Raw genomic sequence first — 14,160 nt, 5'->3', positions numbered from 1 at the left:
ATACCAGAGGTGCTTTTTAGTGCCAACGCAGGCTGGGTGAGAAGAAAACCACAGCCGGGTCTTGAGCCAGCTTTTGGAAATCACCCTGAGCCAGGCACTCTCTTTGATGCCACCATCCCTGCTGAAGCAGGGCTTTCCTTGGCAAATATGCACCATCATCATCCTCTTTTTCATCCTTCTCCTCCTGGCTGCCCATCCAGGGCATCCCACTTCCCAGCACTCAAGCCACTGCACGGTTCCCTGTCTCCAGAGCCAGGTGATACTGGCAGTGCATCCCTGCTTCTGATAGTTATTGAGTCAATACTAATTTAGAAAATGTTCTTAGAATTTAGCTGAAATCTTGACATTTTGCATTTAAAGAGGACTTGCTGTTCTGCAAAGCAGCTAAAAGGCTGCGCAGGAGCCCTTTTACACAGAGGTTGGTCTGGGCTGTCAGACCTCCCTGGGGTGCAGTAAGCTGTCCATCATATTTGGGTACCGGCCTCTGAAGGAACAGGCTTCTTCAGATACCTGGGCAGGGGGACCCACAAAGACCATCATTTCCCATCACTGTGTTTGCAATGATGGTGGGTGCTGAGCACTTGTGCCCCACATGCCCCCGGGCTGCCCAGGCTACAAGTGTGTGGGTTATTTCTCATCCTCCCTGCCCTCTTGCTCCTATGACAGCCGCTGGCACGTTTTCTTCCTGGCAAGTACTGCTCAAGGGTGGATTCTCATTGAAAGGGGTACAGGTTCACTTCTGATCAGCTCTCAAAAGAATAGTAATGCTCTGTCTAGGCAGGGTTTTAAAAGGCAGGGTGGGAGGGTTAGAGACAGAAATGTATAGACACCCAATGCTTTGAAGCATAAGTAAACTTTCAGCAGGGAGCGAGGCCAGTGGGAGGGGGATGCCAAACTTGCCTGTCCTGGCACATCCATCATGTCTGCGGTGCTGGACTCACATATGCTGAAAATAAGCCCTGGTCTCCTGAACTGGTGAAGTACGTCAGCACAGTGGAGCTGGGCTGAAACACCTTTAACAGTCCCGCTCTGGATACATTTCCACCCTTCTTGGTCCAAGATCTGTCTCTAGCTATGGTGAACTAAGTAGCATGTGTCTGAAGAGACATCATTTCCAAATGTTTCAGGGTTGTTCTTAAACACTGTCCATATAAAGTGTCTCATAAATATCCCTGAGATTTTACTACTAGCCTCTGATAGGATTCATTTACTGAAATCAGGATCTGACTTGCAGCTGTAACTCTGTACCCTGAACTACTGCAGATGTAAAGAGTATTTAGATGGAGCAACATTTTTCTCTGGTTTCTTGAGATGCCTTTCTCAGGGTTGTACTGGCATGAATCTCTTCAGATATGCAATGTGTGCAATGTCCCCTCCACAACAGCTGTGTTCCTGTCCCCCAGCCTTTCATCCTGCTATTGATTATGTCTGGACAAACATCACTGGATAGGAAAGCCCAGTAAGAGAAGGAATTAACTCTGCACATTGAAGGCTCTGGCAGAAGGTAGGAGCCATATTAGAACTACCTTGCATTTCTGTAACAGGGTCTCTGGTGGCACCACTTATGAAAATACTACTCTATTTATTGCTTCGGTGCATTCTCCCCTGCTCCGTGGTAAAAGTCATTTGTATCATAACGATGTGGAGGGAGGAGGGACCTTCAGGCTGCCCAAACTCCACTGTTTTTAGTCCCGTTCAGCCCTGGCTCTGTGTGATGCAACTTGAGCCTGTCCTGGATCTGGCTGCTCTTCAGTAGTTCAGGGAACCTCCAGTGATCTGAGCAGGGTTACTCTTTGCTTACACCCACGTAAGTAGGAAAGAACTGCAGATGATGTATTTACTCTTTTTTTTTTTTTCTTTTTTTTTTTTTTTTTTTTTCTGGCTGAGTAACAGAGCCAGAAACAGAGCCAGCTTCTGTTATAGTGAAATACTAGATTTTTCCAGACTTCTGACACAGTTTTATTCTGTAAGCCCTGATTTCTGGAGTGTCACTAGTCCTCCTGCTCAGTAGCATGCAGCATGAACCAACCTCAGTGCACACATGACGAGCAGGAATGCCCTCCAACCCCAGTCCTAGTGCTGGTGTGGATTCAGCTGGGCTCCTGTCCAGGAACACTGGCTTGCAGTGCCAGGGTAGAGGATGAACAGGGAGCAGAGAGCCATGAGGTCCATCTCAGCAGGTTTGCAGATCTGTTACCTGTATTCTGACCCTATTACATTGGGTTGTACATTATTTGGAGAGAAAGTAGCAGGAAGCACTGAGCTTTAACTTCAAGACTAAAAGGATGGAGCAGGATCTGGCACCTCAGCACAAGCTCCACACACATGTTGCCCAGGAGATCTTTGCACAGCAAAACCCCCTGAGAAGAGAGACTTGAGCTGGACATGGAAGTAGATACCAGACTGAGAAAGATCATTTACATGGAAAGCTGTAAAAACGACAACCAATCTTTCCATTTACATTGCCTCTTTTGGAGAAAGAAGGTTGTGCAGGATGCCAAGGTCCTGTAGCTCTTCTTGATTGCAGCAAAACCACCTGAAACTTCGGGGCTTCACCTTGAAGAGTGCTCCAGACAACATGGGAAATATTTCTCCATGCTTGATAGGGGTTTGAGGTACTCTACTCCCTGGGAGTATGATTTGTGCCAGAGGACAGCCCAGGGACATGCAGCAGGCTGTGTGCCCCAGTGGTTGCATTTCCAATGTGGTTGTACTGGGTTTGACTGGGGTGGTGTTAACTTCTTTAGGTCAATCCACCACAACAGTTATTAACAGGCTCTGAAGTTGCTGTGCACAGACAGGGGAGAAAATTAGGCCAATAGCTTTCCCAACATGCAAAATCCTCCAGGATGTAGAGGACTCTTCTAAAAGCCTCTGCCTTTCTTGTGTTACCCTGGTGCTGAAAATGCTGTAGCTCACTGGAAGATTCATTTTTTTCTTGCCATCTTGCAAGTTTCAATAATTTTGACACCTTCTGACTTGTTTCACAGAACCTTTGGATTATGTGAGCTCTAGCAGGACTCCTAGCATGAGTAAGGCTGCAGGAAAGGAGCATGGCTTGCTTAGTTACCTTCTGCGATGGTAATACACCAGGCTGGGAACCACGTCCAGGATCTGCTGTACTGTATATTAGCAGGAATGGAAGATTGCTCCTTTTGCCCTATTTGCCAGTTCAAATGAGATTTCTTTCAACATGCTTTCTCTCTGAGGATGTATTCATCTCTTGTCTCCCCACCATCTTACTGTCTCCCCCAAGTAGCTTTTGAAACCATTGCCCAAATCCAGTCAGACTGGCAGAAGGGTAGAAATTTCAAAGAGAACAAGTTTCTCCCTATTTTGTGAAAACCTGTAGCTTATCAAAGCAAACCAAAATCAACAATCTCCCACCCAAGGACACAGAGAAAGACTTCAGGCCCTCTTTATGGAGTTTAATCTGTTAAGACATACTGTTCAACCAGCCATGCAGTGTGTGATGAAGTCCACATTGCTACCAGCATCATTTCTGGTCCAGCTAACATGTCCAAAACTGTCAACGTGGAGTAGCAAGGGAACAAAGACAGAGCATGGCTGGCCTGTGGGTCCTAGGGACAAGCTGGGTGCCCCATGGAGGCAGCTCAGAAACAGCAGGGAAGAACTGGAAGGGTTTTGGAGCTGATTTTGCAGATGTGGGGGAGACTCAGGAGCCTTGTATTGAAGAGTCATACAGGACATGGAGCAGGTCTGCAGTCACTGTGGTGGGGATCATAGGGGCATAAGATGTGATTCTAGATAAAACCAGGGTTCACTCTTGGCTCCTGGAGATAACACATTTTCAGTAATCAGGTAATAGTGAGTGTGCTTTGGCACCGTAGGGAGAAAAAAATAGGTATCTTTCCCCCCCTCCCATTTGCTTTGCCTCCTTTTGTAGCAAAATGGATTTATTTCAAGCAGTAGTGGGAAACCATTCCTACTTATCCTAGAAGCTTTCACTGTTGCCTGTACTAGCATTATTTTCATTTTTGAGATGCATTTCTAATGGCTTATCTGCTTTACTGGCTGTTTTAAATATCAAAGATCCTGGTAAGGCAATAATCATGGTAAGGCAAGGCAATGACTTTTTCCCCTTCCTTTTGAACTACCCCCCTTCTTTTGACTAGCTACCTGGATCTAGGCCCTACCTGTCAGTGTCAGGGTGGCCCTGACTTTCTCTGTCACATAGGTGCCATTTACTGTGTACCCCTCACTTAATTGCTTTATGTTCTCCGTGTTTATTGTTGCTAATCTACCAAAGACCTTAAAATCCAATAAAATTCGCCCCTTGGCAACATGGAAATCACCCTCATCCAACACATTTTCCAACGCAGAATTTCCAGGAGATAAATCCAGCTCATTTTATATTGTTTTTGTTTTTGCATTGCCTAGTTATGAAATGTTGCATGACAACAGTTTAAAACGGTGACTAATTACCAGCATAGTGGAACTTGCTGCTTTTGCCTTTTAGGAATGACTTCTGCCTTTTTCCAGGACAGAAGTGTCTTTTGGTAAAACAGTTCAGAAGAGACAAATATGCAGACAGTTAGGAGAAGTCAAATGCTTGAACCGTTTCTCCCCTTTATCATGGACTGTAGTTTTAAGGAATCAACGCTCTTTGCCAAACACTTAGCTTATCTTGGAAAGGAAAGTTTTGAGTCCCAGTCTAACCAATTCAGCAGTAGGGTGAAGGGGGAGATGTGTCATCACCTTCCTTGCATCTTCAGGGCAGTGCCTGTGGGACAAGCAGGATGCATTTGGGACCAATGACAGCCACTGCTCCAGACCCTCATGCCTTTCTGGAAAATTTTTTTTACCTCAGCCACTCTGACCAAAGCTGAAGGGAATGGTGCTAAGAACTGGCTTTGTTGCCTCCAGCCCAATAAGCTTCCCATACCCCAGGCATCTCCATCCCTTCCTAATTCAAGTTTTTCTGTCCATTTAGCTCTTCTTCTCTGGAAGTGTGACCTTCTCCCATGTTGGCCATGTTTTCATCACTAGATATCACCAGCAAAATATTGCTTTTTGCGCTACATTAAATTAGAGCACTCCCAAGCCTAGTCCTTGAGGAGCTCTGCCAGTGTCCACTTGCCAGACACCTCCAGGCTCCACAAGGTGTTACCCACTAGCCAATTCCTCCTCACCTTATGATTCTTGTGCTATCTTGCACCATTTCCATAATAATTTATCGTATTGTGCCGTGTTGGGTGGTTTAGCTCAGTCTGGGCAAATCTTATTTCCTTTGACCAGTAAAATCCTTTTATGAAAAATAGCTAAGCTGGACATAACTGTTTGATAAAGGTATGGGCCTGTATTGTCGTCTTCTGTGTTTGTTCTTCCCTCCATTTTTTGCTTTATGCTTTACATGCTACATAGACCGGATAAAGGGGCCTGTAATTGTATTACTTACAGTCCTTTTATTAGAGACAGCCTGAATTACCACAAAGTAGAAATATTTGTTAGAAATACCTGCTGCCAGACTTATAATTTGATTTGCCAGCTCTTTCATTGTTCCGTGATTCTTAGATACAGATCACCTGGTCTTTCGATTCAAGCACATTGAAACTCTTCAAATTTCATTCCATTTCAGGCTTGGTAATTTTCATCCCCATATTCTTAGTCTAATTACATGCCTTGTCTTTGCCCTTCTGTTCATTGTCGTCTCTTACCACAAACTGAGATGAAGGATTAAATTTGTTTTGGGACCATACTAGATCATCATTAATTTGGATGTTACCCTCTCTCCGTAAGAACTCCTCTGTCTCCTTTTCTGGCTCACAGCACTTAACTACTTGGGTGAGTTTTGTTTACAAAGCTCACACTGTTTTGGGGCAGCCTTTACTCGACCCATTTCAAACTTTTCAGTCTCTTTGTCACCACTTTTCGGTTAACAGTTCATCGAATTCAGTATTAAGAAAATATCACTCTCCTACTTGAATCTTCCTGAAGCAGATAAAATACACAGCTGTAACACCTTACACAAGAGGAGAGTGCAGGGCTCTTGCTCTCTGGCCACATGGTAAGGCTCCAGGGAGCAGGGCAAGGGAGGAGCAAGCTGTCGCAAGCAGGTGTCACTCAGTCCCATAGAGGATCTGTGACCACCTGGGAGGGGGTGGCTGAAGAGGACTAGGTGGCAGCAAAGCTCAGACTCAGTGGGTCAGGAGCATGGGGTCTTGCATCTGTCCGTATTCGCCTTCTCTTTGTATCTTCTTACAAAGTTAATGCATTTATAGCCTAGGAGCCATCCTCAAACAGCTGGGTGGCATTCACCCCCTGAAGAAAAAAACCCAGGGTACGTGAACTGGAAAATGCTGCTCTTTCACACACTGATGAGGCAATGGAGGCAAGGGCTGGATCCACAGCACCTGGCCCTGGCTGGTCACCCCGCTCACTGAAGCTGTGTCCCTCTTATTATGGTGACAGCTTCATGTTTGCTCCGGTTTGGTTTGGTTTGCCAGGTTTTGTTGCTGGGATTTAGCAGAGATGGGTGACTTGCTTTATCCCATGTGGGAAAACAGCCTTAGTTTTCACTTGCTACAAGGAGTCCAGGGACATCTGTTGTGGCTGGATAGGGTCATCGCTGTACAAAGGATAGCAAGGTACTTCATGCAACGAGGCCCTTCACTCGAAGGATGGATGACGTAGTTCTTGGATCCTATTAAAGACAGATGAGAGCAGTAAATGCAGCAGATACTGGTACCTGGATCTTACAGAATTTGGTTGTTCCTAGCTTGCTTTCATTTATTCTTAGGGTATTTCTATATGGTTTTGCCAGGCAGTTGATGGCTTTATCTTACATGTCCTCTACAGCAACCAAACATTGCGTTAAGTGGTTAAGTGTGGTTACCTTCCTTGCCTGGTTTTGGTGGGTTTTTTTTCCATGTAAACCATACTCATGCGGCTTCCAGCCAGTTGAAACCAGGGGCAGAGTGAGCTCATACTTGCATGCAAAATATTATGTGTGCATACCCACAGAGTCAAATAAGTCAGCAGAAAGACTGATAGATTGGGTTGATCTGTGGGATTCCACCTTTACATTCAGGTTTACATAAACCACTGCCAGGGTCAGAGCACAGCCAGCTCGTGCCTGCTTGTTTAGTGGGTGGGATTCAGCCACGCCATTGCCTTACGTGCAGCCATCCCTTTTGCAAACCGGCGTGCTGGGAGAACAAGCTGTAAGGCCAGGTCTAGTTTCAGGGAAGAGCACTCAGGAGAGACACAAAGCACCAGCTGCAGCCTGGAAAGGTCTAAAGCATTTGGCTTAGTGTCCAGGATCCTAAAAGACTCCATGTTTCTCATCCATGGGGGAGAAGTGGAACACAACTGGAGAGGGGCTGTTTTGCTCTTCTTTCCCTGGAGATTGACGACTTTTGGTTTTGTTGCTGCTACAGATGCCTGTCAGCGCAGTAACAGCTCCTGCTGCTTCATGCCCACCTCTGGTTGCCCTGCCAGGCAATGCCAGGGCTGCACAGCCTGTGGTGGGAAAACTCATGTGCTTGGCTTTGCGCAAGTGCTGTGAACTTGCACTGGAGGTATGTGACTAACCAGCATCCACGTGTCTGTCCTTCTCAGAGTATGGTCAGGGACACAAGCAGGCACTGGCACTGCTGGCTCAAGGGCCAGAGAGACTCTGCTGATGCTGGAAAAGGTGAAAGTGAGAAGTGGGATGTCAAAGGGAAGCAGTTGGCTGCTGCTGCTGCTGGAATCAATGCTCAGGCACGGCCGGGTCCTTGGGCAGAGATGGTGCTGAAGTAGCAGGGGACCTCTGCATCCCAGCATGATACCCTCTCCTGCTCCTATCCTACTTCTGTGTTTAGGAAATGTATGACAAATTTATCACCATTTACCTCTTGGGTATCAAACGGAGAAAGGGGGAAAGTGCGTGTTGTCAAGGAAAGGGCAAAGATGCCTGGTGTTAAGCCAGAAAACGGATGCCAAAAATGCTTTCATTCCTATCTTTTCAGCAGCTACTGACACTAGCAAACCTTTCTCTATTATCTGTGGAGGAAGAAGCTAAGGAAGTGTCTGCCAGATATGCCACATAACGATGTGTGCAAGGACAGTGAGCTCCCCTCCCAAGAGCAAAACTCCAGGGCTTGCTTCTGAGCTATCTTTTTTAGTCTGCTCCAAACCCTGCCTGCACACTGACAAAAAGCCAGGCAAAGTCTCGCGATTCAGACTTTACCCGTCTAACGCTGAGGAGCAGAGATTAGCTGCTGGGGAGGCACTGGGTGACTGGGAGGGACACAGAGATGTCCTGATCAGGACTGACAAGGAATTGAAACAGTCAATTTACTGTGTCCAAATTCAACCTAGGTGAGATCTTCCCGGTGGCCAGATAACATCTGGGTGGCACGCTGGGGCTGGACAAGGAGGGGGCAGACAGTGACCAGCACAGCCTGAAGACCACCCCTCCACCAGTTTCTTTTGGGGACAGGGTGCAGGAAGCAGCCGCCTTTGCGGGGTGTACACACAAGCACCAGCCAGGCTCCCGGGAGTGGGATGCCAAACACCACAGTCCTCTGCAGAGGAAAAAGGTCCCAGTGCCAAGAGCTGACCTGCCTCCGAGCACCTCGGAGCCTTGGGAAGTGCTGGGACCGCAGTGTCTTCATGAAAGAAGGATAACATCATGCTTTCATTCCTGAGTGTGGGCAGTGAAACACAATGTCAAAGGTGTGCTGAAATTCATTTTTTAATAAATCAGGCTATTCACACACTGATATATTTAACAGGAGTGTGATATAGTATTTCCATGTGAGGTTGCAGGCTGGTGATTTGTTATTACAAATTAAATACTAGCAGCTACTCAGATAAGATAAGCTACACAGAAGTGGATAGCAGCAGCTCAAGCATAGGGGGAAGAAAAAGAGGGAGTAGAAGCACAGGAAAAGAAAAAAAAAAGAAAAAAGAAAAAACATTTGAAATTTGCCAAGTATGATAAACCCTGCAAAGAGATTTTGAAAAACTGGAAATGTTCCTTTTTAATATAGGTGGGACTAAAACACAGATGACTGAATTCCTGTTACTGATTTCTGTTCCTTTCTCCTTATTGGAGAAAGACTTCTTTGGGAGCAAAAGGGTATTTCTATCTTGTTTCTTTGTTTTTCTGCACTCACTATCACTGTGTGCACGGTTGGTTTCCACGATGCTGTCAGGCGCTTGGGCTTTCATCCAGCAAATACTTAAGCACATGTGTAACATCCCAGCCAGCGTAAGGTTATCCATGTGCTTAGATGACTTTGGGTCAGGATCTTAATATCTCTGCAGCTCAGATGTGACTTCCACACAGCAAGGAGGAGACACAAAAGAGCCAGACAATTAGAAAATGTTATTGTGAGACCACAGAGATCCTAGCAAGAGGGCTCAGGGGGTAATTTGCTACCTGAAATATTTCAGTCTGGGGGGGGAAATTGGTAAATCAATTATTCTCCAGAAAGTGCTGCTCTCAGGCATCAGAAGCAATCAGCATATTCGGTCCCAATGAGCCAGGGTAGGTTAAAACGTACAAATAGCGGAGTTTGAAAGGAGGGGAGTGGGCTGTTCTTCCTGGCTGAGTAGTCCCGAAGGAGGAGGGAGGGTGACTGCCAGGTGACAGTGACCTCTCCTGCCCACACTGGTCTTTGCTGAAGTCCCACTGCAGATGAAGATCTTTGTTTCCAGATATCCTTGGCTTGTTTGAAAAATGCCCCGAACACTTTCTTTGATCCAAAGTGCATTTTTTTTTCCTCTGCATGTTGCCAAGTAATCAATTCTTGTTTGATCCAAATGACTTTTCTCTGTTTTCTTTCAGTTTGGCCCCCAGATAAGTGCACACAACTCAAGTGCATCAATTAGTGGAAAGCATCCACATTCAGCAGCAAATTCAGTCTTCTGGCTGGTCCCTTAGGAGGTACTGATCGTGATTGCTCAATGCTGGGATTTTTTTCCAGCTAAGTCTATCTCAGTTTTCATCTGCTCCCTTAAGTTTTTGAACTGGTCTCCTGCTGCATCAGTGCCAGTGAGGTGGGATCCCTGCAAGGAGGGTTCCCATCCAGGACCCTTGCTACTGCCCAGAGGCTGTTTGACATGGTAGCTCACCTCAACTCCTCTTGCTCTCCTAGCTGTGGGCTGGGGGACAGCACAGGTTTGAGGTCCTTCCAGAGGGGTGGGAAGAGACGAGGCAACCCTCCTGGGGGAAAGGCTCAGTACTGCAGGCTCCAGAAGTGCTTTGACACCAAGTCTCTGGGCCAGGAATGGGCCCTGTCTCCTTTTAGCTACTGGAGTAGATGTAGTCCTGGAAGATGGGCAAGGTGACAGAAAGCAAGTTTGATCTTACCCATGGTTCCGGGTGCTTTTCCTGTCTAACCAGCAAGCAGTGCAGAGCAAGAACAAGGGCATTGAAAGGGAAATCCAAGAGAACAGGCACAGAAAAGAGAGGATGGGGGGACATCAGGGCCAGCAGGTCAAGGTTATCCTCCCCCTCTACTCTGCCCTGGTGAGGCCACATCTGGAGTATGACATCCAGTTCTGGGCTCCCCAGTTCAGGAGAGAGAGGGAACTACTGGAGAGGGTCCAGTGGAGGGCTGCAAAGATGATCAGAGGACTGAGAGAGCTGGGCCTGTTTAGCCTGGAGAAGACTGAGAGGGGATCTTATCAATGCGTACAAATACCTGAAGGACAAGTGTCAGGAGGACGGGCCGGGCTCTTTTCAGTGGTGCCCAGTGACAGGATAAGGGGCAACGGGCACAAACTGCAACACAGGAGGTTCCACCTGAACAGGAGGAAAAACTTCTTTGCTCTGAGGGTGACAGCACTGGGACAGGCTGCCCAGAGAGGGTGTGGGGTCTCCTTCTCTGGAGACACTCAAAACCCACCTGGATGTGATCCTGTGCAACCTGCTCTGAGTGAACCTGCCTGAGCAGGGGGTTGGACCAGCTGATCTCCAGAGGTCCCTTCGACCCCAGCCATTCTGTGATTTGTGATTCCATTACATCAGCATAGGGGAGGAGATGCAGGAGGGATGCACCAACCCCAAAATTGATCAGCGCCCATGGGGAGGCAGGTGCAAGCAAAAGTTTTAAGAGACCATGTGAGAAGCTATTGCATATCTCAGGAGGAAGAAAAATCAGTGCAATACTGCCTAAGGATAGGTGATGGCATTATGTAGGGTCAAATGCCAGAAAAATTGTTAGAGACCAAATGATCCTTTCTATAGAATATATCACCAAAAAGGCAACTCATGGTGCAGGAGTCTGCCACCACCCCTCAGCAGCACCCATCAGAAATCTGCGTTTAGGAATGGGTCCTCACTGCCGACGCTCACACCCTCCCAGTGTTCCAGTCCAGTGGCTCTTCTCACTGCTAGGAAGGGTGCTGGGGAAATCCCCAAAGCCACTGGTGCTCTACAGGAACCCCGAGTTTTTGCTTCTGAAAGGGGAATCATTCAGCCTCCCTGGGAGTAGGAATTAGTGGCATTAAAGAGCTGTGACAGATATATGGAGAGCGTAGGATTTTCTTACAGTGCTGCATTCCTAGGAAACCATCTTCCACCTGATTTGACTCGAACAATAATTCTTTCACTGGGCCGCTGTCAGTGAACGTGGTGGGCTGAACTACTTTCTCTTCTTGTTTTTATTTCAACCCCCCCTGTGCTGGTAGTGCCATGTCAGCTGTATCAAAATTCAAATATCTTTTCCTGTGGGTTTTTTCCACCTGTTTTTCTACAAGAGCAAAAGTCAACATGACAACATTTTGCTGAGCTTTGTTTCTGTCTCTTTTTTATCTGTGTAACTGATGCCAGTGGAAACATTAGCCACCTTTTGAAAGAGCAAGCTGCAGAGGCCAGTAAAACCCATGTGGTTTGGTTTTTATATATATATATGAAACAGTAAAATCATGCCTACTTGCTTTTTTCTTTTTCCTTTTATTTTTAAAAACAGTAAAAATTCATGGATGTTTGAGGGAAAACTTCAAGCTGAAACACTTTGCTAAGTGTGGTTTTGGTAAGAGGAAATCCAAGAGTGGATTCTCAGCTGCTTACATGGATGTGGCTCCTTTCCGAGAGCGGGGATTGACACCAGGCAAGATCTAGTCTTTTGTGGGTTCAAAGATCAACCCATATAGGGTTTCTGCTCCCTGCATGTCTTCCATTTTATGGGCAAACAAATGTTATCTATTGTTAGCTCCTCAGAGCCAAAAGAAGTATGGGAGGGAAAACTGGATTGTGTCCCACCTTGTAGCACTATCTTTATGTGTAAGTTATTACACAGGTCCCAACACGTGTGTGTTATAGGTGGCTTTAGGTATTAGAGGTATCTAGGTGTACACTACGATATATAGAACACATGTTACTGCAGTCGGTGAAGCTTTGGCAGGCTGTCCATCACGCTAAGGGTGAGGGAGCCAGCTCACGTCCCCTGGCAGTGCCTGCCCCGGGCTGGAGGAGTGGAAGGGAAGGAGGAGGTCCCAAATGCAGGACAGAGACCTTTCCCCATGAAGCACTGTGTCCATGTAGCAGGAGAAGGAGCCTGAGCCTTTGTACCATGGTCCCAGGTGGAAGCAGTACGTTTGTTTTTCAGCAGGCTTCAGCCTTTAAGTGTCTTTTATGTATTTTTCCAGTCAGTGCCCATGTCTCATTGCTTTGTGCTCACTTGGTTGATTGACACTACAGAAGAGACTGCTTTGACGTTTTGTGTTTTATTGTAGAAAGGTTAAACTAATACAGGGAATATAGGCTTTTCTGCCACTTTTGGCAGGATTCTTTGGCTCTCTGAGGGACGGGTGCTGTTGCTTGCATTTCTGTGTCTGTGTGGCATAAGGTCTCCCTTACCCCAAGTGCTGGAAGGCTTTGGGGGTTACAGCAAGTGCTGGGCAGAAGTAGAGATTTCAGTCAGAAATTCAGAAAATCTCCCTGTGGAGGTGTCATCTCCAGCCACCATCAGCAGGGAGATGCAGCAAGACCTCCGCTGAGCCCTGGGAACAGCAGGCTTTAGGCTGCTATTATCATATGTTTTTGAGAGCATCGGTCTTAGATTTTTTCTTTGCTTAGCATCTTTCAACTGGCTGAAAATTATAACCTTCAAAACATATAATTAATACATCCTTATAAACACTGTGCATGTTTTACTAACTCCCCTGGGCTCTCACCCTGCAGCAGTAATAACCCGTAAAGGCGAGTGAAAGGGTTATTTTTATGCTGGAGGACAGAGGTGCTCTGCACACCCGTGTGTCTGTAGGTGTGGAGAACCAGGCTTGGGTGGGAGCAGAGCAGGCGCAGGTCCCTGGGTGGCTGCTGTGGGGAGCTCCAGGGGACCCTGCCCGGCCGCCTCCACCAGCCCTTTAGGGCATCAGCAAAACCGCTATTGAAATGTTTTGTGAGCATTAAAACACACATGTTTTATTGTCTGCTTTTGTGAAAGGGACTTTCAAAGAATCAAACCCCTTAAAATCTCCCCCAGGTGCACACAGCTTTGACAGACTGACAGAAAGCAACGCACTGCGCAGTGTTGAGGGGTGTCTTTTTAAACTGGAATCCCAAACTTCCCATTGTATTGTGCAGACGTTGCCATTAAGTGAAAAAATACTTCTGTATATGACAGTGCGACTCTGTTGGTGGGTGTTGACATGAAGTTTCAGCCTTCTATACTGGATTAATATGTGTGATTATATGTAACACATGTAGTAATCAGCGGGTTTTTTAGAATTCATCATTATTCTTGCTCTGTTAAATGGTCACAGGTTTCTCGGCTACTTGTAAATATTTTCTTTTTAAGGCAAGAATTTTAGACAGCAGGGGCTGCCTTGTTCTATTGTAATAACTCATTGAGCCCTCTTCACTGCCTTGCACTGAGGCCTGGGGGGCAGCTCACCATCCCAGAGGGTTTTGCCCCTAATATGAACTGCCCGAGAATCTCCAGCACGGCAGCAGTGCTGGAAAGGTGGGTTATAAGCTGTGCTGGAGAGAGAGATGCATGTCTCACTAAATGCTTCATAAAGCAACGTTGGCTGTTGTTAATGTTGAGCTAAAAATCCCAAGCTCCTGGTGCTCTTGCACTTGGGAGAAGGATGTAGGGAAGGGTGATGGGGCTCAGTGGTCCCCCCACTGCCTGCCACTCCCGCATCCCCACCATCCTCCCTCTGCCCTGGATGGGGGGAAGCCCTCCCCAGCACCAC

This window comes from Falco naumanni, chromosome 3, assembly GCF_017639655.2.
Source record: "Falco naumanni isolate bFalNau1 chromosome 3, bFalNau1.pat, whole genome shotgun sequence".
NCBI classification, from domain to species: Eukaryota; Metazoa; Chordata; class Aves; order Falconiformes; family Falconidae; genus Falco; species Falco naumanni.
Note: the sequence above shows the minus strand (reverse complement) of the source record.